At 33.3% G+C, this 13,042-nt stretch overlaps 1 protein-coding gene across 3 annotated transcripts in view; it reads left to right on the forward strand.

The window, feature by feature from the left end:
• The first annotated feature begins 1,616 nt into the window (after positions 1 to 1,616).
• The window catches only part of LOC118202969 (uncharacterized), a 51,649-nt gene continuing 40,223 nt past the window's right edge, over positions 1,617 to 13,042 (forward strand). For 2 of the 3 annotated variants that reach the window (XM_085826927.1, XM_085826928.1), the window contains exons 1-2: positions 1,617 to 1,845; positions 10,378 to 10,566. The gene's annotated coding sequence lies outside the window, so the exon portion shown is untranslated. The remainder of the gene's footprint in view (positions 1,846 to 10,377; positions 10,567 to 13,042) is intronic. The other variant, XM_085826929.1, reaches the window with a different exon arrangement.

Below are 13,042 nucleotides of genomic sequence, written 5' to 3' on the forward strand. Positions count from 1 at the left end.
AAAAGTGCCTCTTGACTGGCAAGAGGACCTTGATTAAAAACCGGATATAATGAAGACACCCTGGGGACTCAAACCAGGCAAAAAATGGCTCACATAAGTGATGGGACACTTACTTTTCCATCAAACAACTATCCAAAAATTTTACTTTTTAAAAGGTTTTAATATTTTGTTGGATTTCCTTTTACTTTTAAAACATGATTTAATCTTCTTGGGATGGATTCGATTAATTTTTTTGTGATTTCTGGAGTGATTTTATACCATTTTTCTTGAAGAATCGATTTTAATTGTTGTTTTGAAGAAATGGTGTGTTTGCGAATTCTTGATTCCAATTCTCGCCAAATATTCTCTATGGGATTTAAGTCTGGAGATTGTAGTGATGTTTTTATTATTTCAGGACAGTTATACAGCAGCCAGAGTCTAATGTTCAAAGCAGTGTGAGTGGGGTCATTGTCCCGGTAGAATTTAAAATCGTTATGAAAGTTCAATTTTCGCGCTGAAGATTTCAAATTTTGATTTAAAATGTCAATATATTTGTACTGATCCATTATAGTGTCAATAAAAACAAGATTACTAACTCCAGCGGACGACATACACCCCCATACCATAACTCCTCCTCCACCATGTTTTACTGTTGGCACCAAGTTCTGTTTACGAAATTATTACCTTTGTTTTCTCCACACCAAGATTCTACCGTCAGAACCAAATATATTAAACTTACTCTCATCAGCAAATATATCTTCATTCCAGTAATCAGAATTCTTATTTATGTTGGATTTTGCGAAAGCCAGTGAGTTTTCTATTCTTTTCACTTACGAAGAATTTTTTCCTGGCTGCCTACCGTGATATCCAGAAGATCGAATTACTCTTCTAATAGTCTCAGGATTAACAATTTCTCCATATAATGCTTGTAAATCAGCAGCAACTTTAGAAGCACTCATTCTTGCATTTTTTTTTTTTTTTTTTTTATTTCGAACGATAATTCGCTTTATTCCATTGGATAGCTTTGATGGTCGGCCAGGTCTTCTTTTATCCTGAATCATATGATTCTTTTTTATATCGTTTAATGATATTGAAAACTGTTGAATGACTCAAGTTAACTGTTTCAGCAGTTTTTCTTATAGATTTTCCACATTCAATATGCAAATTAATAACTTATTTTCGAACTTCAGGCAAAGTTTCTTTTCGTTTAGCATTCATGGCTGCTCAGAGCTAAAAAACACTAAAATTCCAAAAGAAACTGGAGAGAAATACTGCACACGATTTTATAAATTATTGATAATTGCTTATGAGTAAAAATAAAAACCCAAAAAAATATTTTTATTGTAGTACGTAGTAGTATCTAATGGTGTCTCATCACTTATGTGAGCCATTTTTTGCTCCGTTCTAAACAATTGTATTTTTATTAAATTAATATTTTAATATTTTGAGAAAGTGTATGTTATGTAATATTTTTACTAAATTTAAGTATGAAACACACCCACAAAAAATGTTTACATGTTTTTTTAATTTATTTATTACATTTTTCTTTTGTAAAGCACAAGTGTCCCATGACTCTTGTGAGACACTGTATGTTATCTTATGGATGCCTTCCAAACCGCGGGTGATTATGTTAACTGTAACGAATTTTCAACGGCGGTTAAATATAACTGAATTCTGTTCGTTTTATAAGCGGTTATCAACAAAACGTACGTTTGTGTACGAGTGTTTTAAATTGTTAAGGTAAAAATCTTTCAGTGTGATACATGCTGAAAAACATAATCGAGTATATAATTACGTTAGTAAGTTTATCCTGAAGAACATTACCGAATATAACGTCTCATCAATTAAGGTCTTCGAATATTAATTGTAAGTGGTGATTTTTATCCCTATTTGTATATGTTTATTTATATCTCCCACGTCAGAAAGACATAAAATTTATAGAATCATCCATCCAGTAGTAAGAAGCTGCATAATAAGACACGACAAATTAAAAAGAATTAAAATAAAAATAAATTGATACACAAATAAATAATTGATAATTCCTTCCTCTTTGACAAGGAAGAGCTGGAATTATATCTGGATGAACTGCAAAAGCAAGTAATCAAATAAATTCTTTTTTAAATTAAAAATAATTAAATGGCAATATATTAATATAAATTTAAGTTTTTACTGTATTTTATTTAAAAATTTTTATTTTTTAAAGCAGTCATCAAGATGTAACCTGCTTTGACTTCATTGAGATGCAACTTCATTATTTATCTCTGATTGCTTCAAATTTATATTTTAAATTGTTATATCAATTATTTTTATTTATGTTGTCTTGTTTTATAGTTTACCACTTTCGGTTAATGTTTTATCTCTTGCTTAATTAATTTTATGCAACATTAATAGTATTTATGGAATAAATATTCTTCACTTAATATTATAATGTACATATATTTCGATTGTCGTTTTCAAATACAAATATAAGCATGCACAGTTGGAGTCAAAACTATATTTAATATTGTGTAGTAACGAAATCTTTTTTTTTTTTTTTTTTCATTTTAAATTTTTATTTGTTTTGTACTGTATTTAAAATATATAATTTATTTGTTTCAGTAGTTTTTAATTGTTTATTCGGTAGTATTTATAGTTTTAATCTCGCAAACATCATTAGGAGATATACATAACAAATATAGTAACATTTTAAAAACAAATTCATGATACGACAGTCATTCAAAAAACAATTCAATTGTAAGATAAGGTATGACTGTATACAAGTTTTTTTTTTTTTTTTTTTTTTTTGATTCTTTGCAACCACTTTAGTAGAAGTCACCAAATTTTCAGGATGTGTCATTCTTCAGAAAACCATGCTTGTAGGAATCCTTCATTCAAGCAATGATGCCCTTTTTTTCTTATGTGCTTTTTGCTGTGGTCCAATTTCCAACAGATTTTATAAACAAACTGGGATATTTTTTGCTTTAAACTTTACAGGGAACACCAAGAAGTGTTTGGTAGATAGCCAATAATTGCACGATTCTGAGTCTTTTATTGGTGTTTTGAGTCTTTGATGTTTTTTTAAGAAAAAACAGATCGCTGTGTTTTGAAAATCACCAACTTGCATGCGTTTTACCTCTTCATCTGTAAAAAGTTGGTTAAAAGTACATCTTGGGGTACCCCTTGGTGATTTTTGGCAGCACATGGATACCGAATTTGTGCAAATCTTGTTATTTTCGCTTGTGTAGCGGCGATTTTTGCATCAAAAATTGCCGCTACACAAAGCCAAAAGAACACAACAAAGAATTGCACAAACTCAGTATCCATGTACACATTGACCTATTTTCACTTTAAGAAAATATCCCAGCATTGCACAAAAATTGCATTGCGCACTCCCCGGACTTTATCCATGTACACTTCGACCTATTGTCACTTAAAAAAAACATCAGAGAATTGTGCAAACTAGGCTTTGTGCACACCCTTCAGTTTGTCCATATATACATCGATATATTTTCACTTAAAAAGTAAAGGGATCACCCAATTCTACATTAGAGGCAAACAAAAAATACACAATCTCGGAACTACATTTTAAATCATGGTGCCCTTTGGCGAAAGTTGGCGATTTTTGGCAATACATTGATACCGAGTTTGTGCAATTCTTTGACTAGTTATTTTGGCTTTGTGTAGTGCCGATTTTTGGAGCAAAAATTGGCACTACACAAAGAAAAAATAACAAGTCGAAGAATTGCACAAACTCGGTATCCATGTACACAGAGACCTATTTTCAATTAAAAAAACATGGCTGATCTTTGGAATATGGTAACAGGTAGTTTGGCGACATTTTGGAGGCGATAAAGGTTTGGACTTTGGGAATAATGTGAGAAGTACTCAGTTCCGATTACGCATTATTTTGTGTGAGGGAAATGAGATATCATGAGATATGTCATGTGACATTAATGGACGAATCACTGTTCTTTAATCGGAAAAGGGTGTAAATTTGTAAAAATATCTGCTGTACAGCATTAGTTTCATTCTATGTTCTGTGAAACAGTGTTGTTTAATATTTGGATCCCATGGCCCTATATAAAGTAAATCCGAAATTTTTATTCCGTTTATGTGTAATTGAAAAGAATTGCTTAATTGCGGATAAGTATGAATGTCCAACATGTGGGTATGAAATGAGATTGTGTGAAAGGAAGGATATTACAGATAGTTTGAATGGCATTAGATAAGTTTGAATGGCGGTGCAAGAAATCTGGTGAAAATGGACATTTCGTGATCCGCCATGCACTCAAGATTCTGTAGAAGATTAGGTAAGTTAGTATTTTTAATTATTTGAGGATATTATTTTTATGCTTTGTTCTAAATGTAAGGAGTAAATAAATTAATTTGGTATTATTGGAAAATTGTTATTAGCAATGATTTAGTTTAAAGTAATTAGGATTGTAAGCTAATTTTTATTAATTTAATGTATGTGCTTATTTATATTTTAAGTAGTGTTTTTTAATTTAATTATATTTTAATTTAATGGTCGTGATTTTGAGAGTTATATGTTTGTAGTATTTTGGAATACGTTTGAGTAGAAGTAAATGTGCATGGAAAGAATTTAAGTATTTGGAACCATTTTTAATGTTTGCGTTAGAAATTGGTAGGTGAGGTTTATAATAGATAATTTAGAGGAAAAAGTTTTTGGATATTTTATTTATTTTATACGTGCAAATGTTCATCTTTGGAAAGGGTATATACTTTTTCGCGATCAGGTAATTTCATATGTCCTTATTACCGAATTTAAAGATTCACAAAGTTTTCATGCATTTTCGTTAAATTTTTTTAATTTATGAGAAAAAAGCAGTGTACATGGATATAGTGGAGAGTGTGCGCAATGCCATTTTTGTGCAATTCTGGGATGTTTTTTTAAGTAAAAATAAGTCGACGTGTACATGGTTTAATTATATTTCAATTAAATGATAGTTTTTTTGTGAATTATATGTTTGTAGCAATTTGGTATACGTTTGAGTGGAAGTAAACGCACATGGAAATAATTTAAATATTTGACACTAAGTATTTGTAACCATTTTTAATGTTTTGTTATGAATTCGTTGGTGACGTTTATAATAGATAATTTAGAGGTAAAAGTTTTTGGATATTTTGTTTATATTATACGTGGAAATGTTCATCCTTGGATAGGGTATATAATTTTTCGGGATCAGGTAATTTCATATATGTGCTTTTTATCGAGTTTAAAGATTCACAAAATTTTCCTGCATTTTCGTGCAAATTTTTGTAATTTATGAGAAAATAGCAGTTTAGATGGATAAAGTCAAGAATGTGCGCAATGCCATTTTTGTGCAATTCTGGGATGTTTTTTTAAGTAAAAATAAGTCGACGTGTACGTGGTTACTGTGTATGTGCGATTTTAAAAAACGCGGCAAGGAGTTTGCGATTCTGCACTTTTTCCCAATTTTGCAGTTAATATTTGTCATGATTAAGCAGTTTTGTTCCATAAAATTTCTAGCATAAGTGTAATTCAGCTAGTAGATTGTTGGAAAAAGTGTTGAGTAAATAAAAAGAAAAGAAACATGTCTTTACTTCGTGAAGACAAAATGGCAGCGAAAAAACAAACAAACAGAGGGTTGCTGTAGCAGAGTTGGTCGCTAAAAAATCGCCAAGTTACCATAATCCAAAGATCAACCAAAAACACAAGTGAACTGCACAAACTTGCCATTGTGTACTCCCTTGACTTTATCCATGTACACATCGGTCTATTTTCACTTAAAAAGACATCAGAGAATTGGGTACTTACGTATTAACGCAACCAGGCCAAAATTCGCATAAATTGCCAAATTTGGCGACCCTACTTACGGCAACCCTACGTGTTATATGTAGTTTTGTAAAAAGAGCATGTGGAGATTCACAAAATTTTCCTGCATTTTCGTGCAAATTTTTGTAATTTATGAGAATATAGCAATTCTGGGATGTTTTTTTAAGTAAAAATAAGTCGATGTGTACATGGTTATGGCGAATACGGTTTTCAATCAGTGCTAAAAGCAATAGCCAAAAGATTTCCGCCGAAATAATAATTCTGCTACTTATTGAAATTCGAAACCAGAAGGGTTTAATTCAAAATTATATAAAAAACTGTGTTAAAAATTATCTGTAATTAATAAATGTACATTTTCTTTCTATTCATACTTTTTTACTCAAACTTACAAATTGCGCCAACCTGGTTGCGATAATACGTAAGTACTGAGAATTGCACAAACTTAGCACTTTCTTGACTTTGTCCATGTACACATTGATCTATTTTCACTTAAAAAGTCAAAGGGGCACCCAATTCTGCTGGAGCCGAACAAAAACTACATAATCTCCATAAACTACATTTTAAATCGAACAATAAAATAACATAAAAAAGGAAAAACCTCTTATGCATCTAAGCACTACTTCAAGCAAATTTCCATTTACCTTATTTAGAAATGTGTACGTCTTCAGTCTGTGGCACACAAAATTCCTTAACAGCATCCCCAAACTTCCTAAAATTAGAATCCATATATCGACGTCGCTACATAAATTAAAAAGAATAAGAGTAAAAAATATCCACCGTAGTACCAGTATCTTCTGACTTTTAACCATACGCAAATTTCTTCCTACCAACAGGACTCTTATAATGGCTACTAAGTAAGCCTTCATTTACACACCAGTCAATTAATGCTCTTGTCCCCCTTTCGTTCCAAATCGTACAGAAACTTCAAATTAATCTTACCACACTGAGCCATTTTACCGTCTAAACCACAAAACAAGCAATGTATTTCCTAACCAACACACACATCAAGCCCTTACAAATCTTTCCCATCATTCAAAATTTACTGCAACCGATTATATGATAATAGGGTTTCCATAACATTCAACTGCTCAGGTTGCCATAAATAAAACAACAACCTGGCAATAGATTAAAAGGTGGCGATTAAAAGATATAAAAATTAACAGAATGAAGTCGATAGCTCATGTGGTCTGAATGTGAAATGACAGTCTTATAAAAAAATGTACTGCATTTTAAACTCATTTGGAATCTGGAAACACGGAAGACTATGGCTGAGAAGGACTGGTTTGGTGGAGTTCGTTTTTTGACATTTAATGAGAGGAACTGGATGTCGAAGATAACCAGAGAATCATTATGGAGAAATCTTCAAAGGAAGGCACTGGCCAAAAGGGCTATGTAGGCACCTATGATGATGATGAGGGAGCAAAAGGAAGCAAAATTTTTCCATAGTCAAGATTCATATACAATTAATGATTTAACTCAACTTGCTGGGAATAATTGTAATAATGCTGTTTAAATTTCTGGTTAATCTTTGGATAATGGTAACTTGGCGATTTTTGGCGATTAACTCTGCTACAGCAACCTGCTAGTTTGTTTTTGGATGCCATTTTGTTTTCACAAAGAAAAGGCATCTTTTTTTTTTTAATCAACATTTTTTCCCAACAATCTGATAGCCGAATTACGCTTATGCTAGAACTTTTATGGAACAAAAGTGTTTAATCATGACGAAGATTAGGTGCGAAATTGGGAGAAAGTGCAGAATCGCCCACTGCTTTCCGCGTTTTTAAGAATTGCACATACATGGTATCATCCATGTACACGTCAACCTATTTTCACTTAAAAAAATCCCAAAATTGCACAAAAATGGCATTGCGCACACTCTTGACTTTATCCATGTACACTGCTAAAGTCCTAGCTAGTAACCTTTATCGCCTTACCAAAATGTCGGCAAACTACCTGTTACCATATTCCTAAGATTAGCCAAATTTCCATTACAAGTATTGGGTAGTGTGTTCTAAGTTCCTCTAATAGTTGCCAGTACTTCTAAGAATATAAACGAACATTGATATTGAAAATTGTCAGTAGTCATATTCTTTAAATATCATATTTAGTTTAATTATAGGTCCTGTAAAGAGTGTTTAAGAAATCACTAGAGGCTATTAGTGGCTGAGTAGCTAAACTGTAAGGTCTTCAGTGGCCAAGTTAACTGCATGGTCACTTCTGTGGTTTTTTCCCCATGTGTAAAGTTAACATAAATTAATTTCATTAGAAAGTTTTCTGTGAAGACATCATATCTCTTTGGTAGATATTTCTAATGGCCTCTGCTGTTCTCAGTAATCTAGTCCAAGATTGCTATCTTCACAAAAGATAGAAATTGATTGGAACCATAGGGCCTCGTTTCTGTTGTTTTACTGTAACATGTGAACAACTAAAAAAGTTAAATTATTGGTCATTTGAAACAATTTCAGTACTTTTCTTGTTTTCTTTCATATTGCGACAACCATGAAACTATCACCGGGGTATCCTTTATTTTAGGATACCCTTAAATTATCGCCAAGCTGTTGTTTCATTTATGGTAACTTGAGTATTTTACAGTGAATGTTTTAAAAATCCTCTCATGATGTGATTGGCTGCAATGCATGATTGCGCTGAATTTGGATTTGGATGGATAATTCTCGGGGCTTGTGATGTCAGCTAGAAAGTACGTTGTTTATTTTGTGCTTTACACCATAAAATGACTGCTGATGCTATGACAACCAAGTTTCTGTATGACTTGGAACGAATAGGAAAGAAAGTATTGGCTAGTGTGTAAATGAAGGTTTAAATGGCTTCGTTCATCTCTCAGAAAATCACGCAATGACAATTAAGGATCTGAAATCCAAAGCTCATATTAACACTATCCAAAGTATGTGGGATATAAAAGGGATTTTCAGAAGAACCGCCACTGACAGTTCAGTACTAAGGTGATTATTTTTAATAGTTACTTTTGTGAATTTATGTGGCAATGGCAGTATACTTACTCTAGTTCAAATAATTTTAAACAGTTTTATGCATGCTGTTAACACTTTAACTGCTTAAGACATGTTTAAATGTTTTAAGAGTTTTGTTTAAAAATGCTTTATACGTGTTTATTTGAAATTAAAATCGTTCGAAAAATGTTTAACACTAACTAGCGCTCTAACACTAACTTCTGAAACTCTTGCTTAAATAGCACTTCTTATTACCTTAATCTGAATAAACGCTTACTATCTCATTTACATTCTGTCATGAAAAGTGTGAATGCAAAGACAGTGATAGGAAAGTACTAAAAATTAACTACAGTCAAATGCCGAAAATCAGGCGATCTGAAATCCGCGTTGCCTCTCAAAATATAAACGTTCAGTTTATAGGTTCCGGAAACCGCAACATTGAGTACAAAATATCGAAGAAAAAATACTTACTGAATAATGACGTCAAAAATAACGAAAAATAATGAGTCATAACGAAAATACCAAATAATTGACATCATGATAAAAGTTTTTTTCCCCTCTAATCTGCATCGAGGTAAAAAAGCAGATGATTTGCTCAACTCTTCTTTCACGTTCTTGTATTTTCTGAGCTTTGTTATTTCACGAGATTGCTTAGTGCTGCCTTTTTTTTTAATCCTGATATTTTGTGGATAAATTAAGAATATTTTAAATTTCAGCCCTTTTTAATACAATGACAGATAAGAAACGCACTCAAGATTTTACTGCTTGCAACGTTGAAAAACCTAAACACATTGCATTAGTGGTAATGCAAAAAGTGCAAATTCTGCAAAAGATGGAGGCAGGTTCCACTCCTCGGTTTATAGCAGAATCATATGGAATTGTGACATGATTGTGTATGATATACAGAAAAATAAAGAAAAGCTGTTGAAATTTTACAGCAACAGTGATTATAACACCGTAATCCGAAACCAGAAATCTTTGCTTGATGCGAAATCGGCAAACCTCGATGCTGTGTACATATAATACAATGAATAATATAATCAATTTATATATGTAATAATAATTTAATGCATATAATAAATTATTGCAATAGTGTGTATCATAATTTAATTAAATGTATCTAATACACCTTATTTATTTTGCACTTTTAGTCTGAATATTATGCTTTATCTTTTCTGTCCTGAAATCCACAAAATCCTAAAATCCGCACAACCTCTGGTCGCAAGCTTTGCAGATTTTTGAACTTCTACTGTATTAGTTAAAAATAAATAGATAAACCTCACAAGGTCAATCTTCTTAATTTTATTGTAGTACTATAAAGACAGTGAATTTTGTAGTACTACATGCATATGGTTAGTTAGGCTAACCACACACAGTGACCTAACTAACATGCATATGGTTAATTAGGTCACAAGGTCGCTTATTGGACATTTCAGTATGTACAAATATAAAATGAAACAAAGTATTTTTTTGCTTCTGGATGGAATTGTTAGCCTCGTGAAAAGCAAGTTCCTGATGAACTGTAACAGTGTGTTAAATATGTTCTTTTATGAGTTTTATTTTAATCCAGAAATGAAGACTTTCATGCCTTTAACTTTACAGTGCTGATTTTCATGATAGTCTATGATATTACAGATAAGTAGAGGCAGTGATCGTGTCACTAACCACCTTAAGATTGTGTAGAGACTTCTAGACCCAGCAGTTCCAGTGCTTTGACAAAGCTGCTTGACGAAAATCCTTTAATTGATGACAGCTAGAAGCTAGAAGCAGCTAGAAGTTTCCCTCTGATAGTCTTACCACGAAAGAAGGAATTCAACGTTGAAGGTATGTACCAGATGTATTGCACTAAAATGTGATGCTTGTGTTACCGAAGAAGGCAGAGCATTTGAGCTCCTTTGTGAATCTTATTTCCTTTTTATCTTTTTAATGTAGAATATTCTGCACATAAATAAAAAAATAAAAAAAAAAAAAAAAAGAAATTCAATCGAAATACGTGACCTAAAATTACAATTATTCAATATTGTAGAAAAAGTTTCAGTTTTTGAATATGACCAACACCACTTAAATTCTATCAAATATGACGAAATGATGATGAGCATTTTCCCGCTGACATTTATTTCTCCATTTAGGACTGCTCCTCAATTATTCCACAGTATGGCCTCTGGTTTCGGGATCTACAAAATTATAATTCACATTGAAAATTTCATACTCAGCATTTCGTAATTCCTCTTTCCTATATCCTTTTCAGTAATTTGAAAATATTGTTGCGTGCGTATGGGTTCGTTATGAAATGAATGCACAAGTCCGATGAAAAATGAACAAAAATTTATTATTATCACAACAAAAATGCTTAAATTTTCTCAAATTATCATGCAGTATTACAATATCTCACAGTAGTTTTCTTTTAACTACTCAAATGTCCAATAGAACGTAATTCAAAACAGCTAAAGAACGCTAATCCGCGAATTCGCTACAATCAACAACAGTAGTTTTCTAAACAACAACAAACTAAGCAACTCCTACAAACTGAGATGTTTTCCTCCTTTTATAAGATTTTAAAATCACGCGCTAGAATTTTCCAGTACTTTCTCGAAATCAAAAAGAGATATTTATTTATTTAATGCACGCGCTCTTGTATTTTCAATTTTCCGGCTTAGCTTTCTTTTAATATTCGTCACGAGCTGCACTGCGCGAGAAATAAAACCAATTAATTTATAATTGAACTAATATTAGCTTTTTAAATACCAAATTCGTAACACATTCGTAAAATTTTTGTTCATTTTTCATCGGACTTGTGCATTCATTTCATAACGAACCCGTACGCACGCAACAATTTTTGGTGTCAGAAGTGGGATTTGAATGCCAATAACAAGAGCGATGGAAGAACAATTCAGGCAAATGATGACTGCATTTGCTGCTTTCCAAGAAAAGATGGAAGGGGCCGTCAAATCCGTTAAGGAAGAAATGAAATTGGGCCAGGAATCCGTTAAGGAAGAAATGAAATTGGGCCCGGAATCCGTTAAGGACGAAATGAAAGCCGTTCAAGCTGGTCAAGAAAAGATTGAAGCATGTCAAGAAGAAATGAAAAGAGAAATTACCTGCATAATAGAAAATAAATTTGAAGCTATGGAAGGCAGAATTGACACAGTTGAAAATAAAGTTGGGCAAATTGAAGAAAAAGTTTCTTTCGTAAAAGATCAAATTGAAGAAAGAGTTTCTTCGGTGAAAGAAGAAATAGAAAAAAAGTTTCTTCTCTAAAAGAACATATAGAAGGGAGAGTTTCGGCTGTGGAGGAACGAATTGAAGGAAGAGTTTGTGCCGTCCAACACCAAGTCGAACAACAAATTGATGAGAGAGTTTCTGCAGTTGCCAAAGAAATGGAAACGTTAAAGAAATTCGTAGCGACGGCAGGGAGCAAGAATGATGATTTTAAATTCTTACCGATGCCTCCTCGTCCATTTCTGAAGCTATCCACATATGATGGGAAGACATTCTGGCAAGTGTACAAGACCCAGTTTTCTATCGTTGCGGATGCGAATGGATGGGATTCCCAAGCTAAGGCCTGTCATCTCGCCGCTTCTTTAAGAGCCGACGCAGCGGATATCCTTCAGACTCTTCCCGAAAACAAAAGGTTAGATTTCGAAGCTCTGTCCGGCGCTTTGGAGCTGCGCTTTGGCGAGAAATGTTTAAAAGACTACAGCAGGCTTCAATTAAAATCCCGTCAACAGAAGCCCACTGAATCACTTCAGGAGCTCGCCACGGATGTTGAAAGGCTGTCACATCACGCCTTTTCGGAGTGCCCGACAGAAACAAGGGAAATCCTGTCCCTGCAATATTTCATCGATGGCATCCGGGATACTGAAATACAAAAAGCTCTACGAATTACGGATGTAAAAGATTTAAAAAGCGCTCTAGTGTACGCCATGAAGTTCGAGGCAGCCCAGCAAGCAACTCTTAGAGATCGCTACCCAGTCAGAGCTGTGCGAGTCCACGACCCAGGGGACCAATTGATGGCTCGTTTAGATGATTTATCCAGACAAGTCGATGCTTTGATACGGAGTAGCAGTGAGAACAAAGTGGCTGTAAGATGCTGGAGATGTGGTTCTGAAGGTCACCTACGACGGCATTGCAGAACACCCCAGGGCACGGATAATAAAACGGATGAGTTGACAAGACCAGTGAATGCTTTAAGACGGAATAGTGGTGAAACAAAACCGACCCTAAAGTGCTGGAATTGCGGTGTTGAAGGCCACCTACGAAGGAACTGCAGAACTCCCCAGAGCACGGAAAATAAAGCATA

Source organism: Stegodyphus dumicola, chromosome 11 (genome assembly GCF_044657685.1).
Source record: "Stegodyphus dumicola isolate Sdum_Otavi_A_Nest chromosome 11, ASM4465768v1".
In the NCBI taxonomy this organism is placed as follows: domain Eukaryota; kingdom Metazoa; phylum Arthropoda; class Arachnida; order Araneae; family Eresidae; genus Stegodyphus; species Stegodyphus dumicola.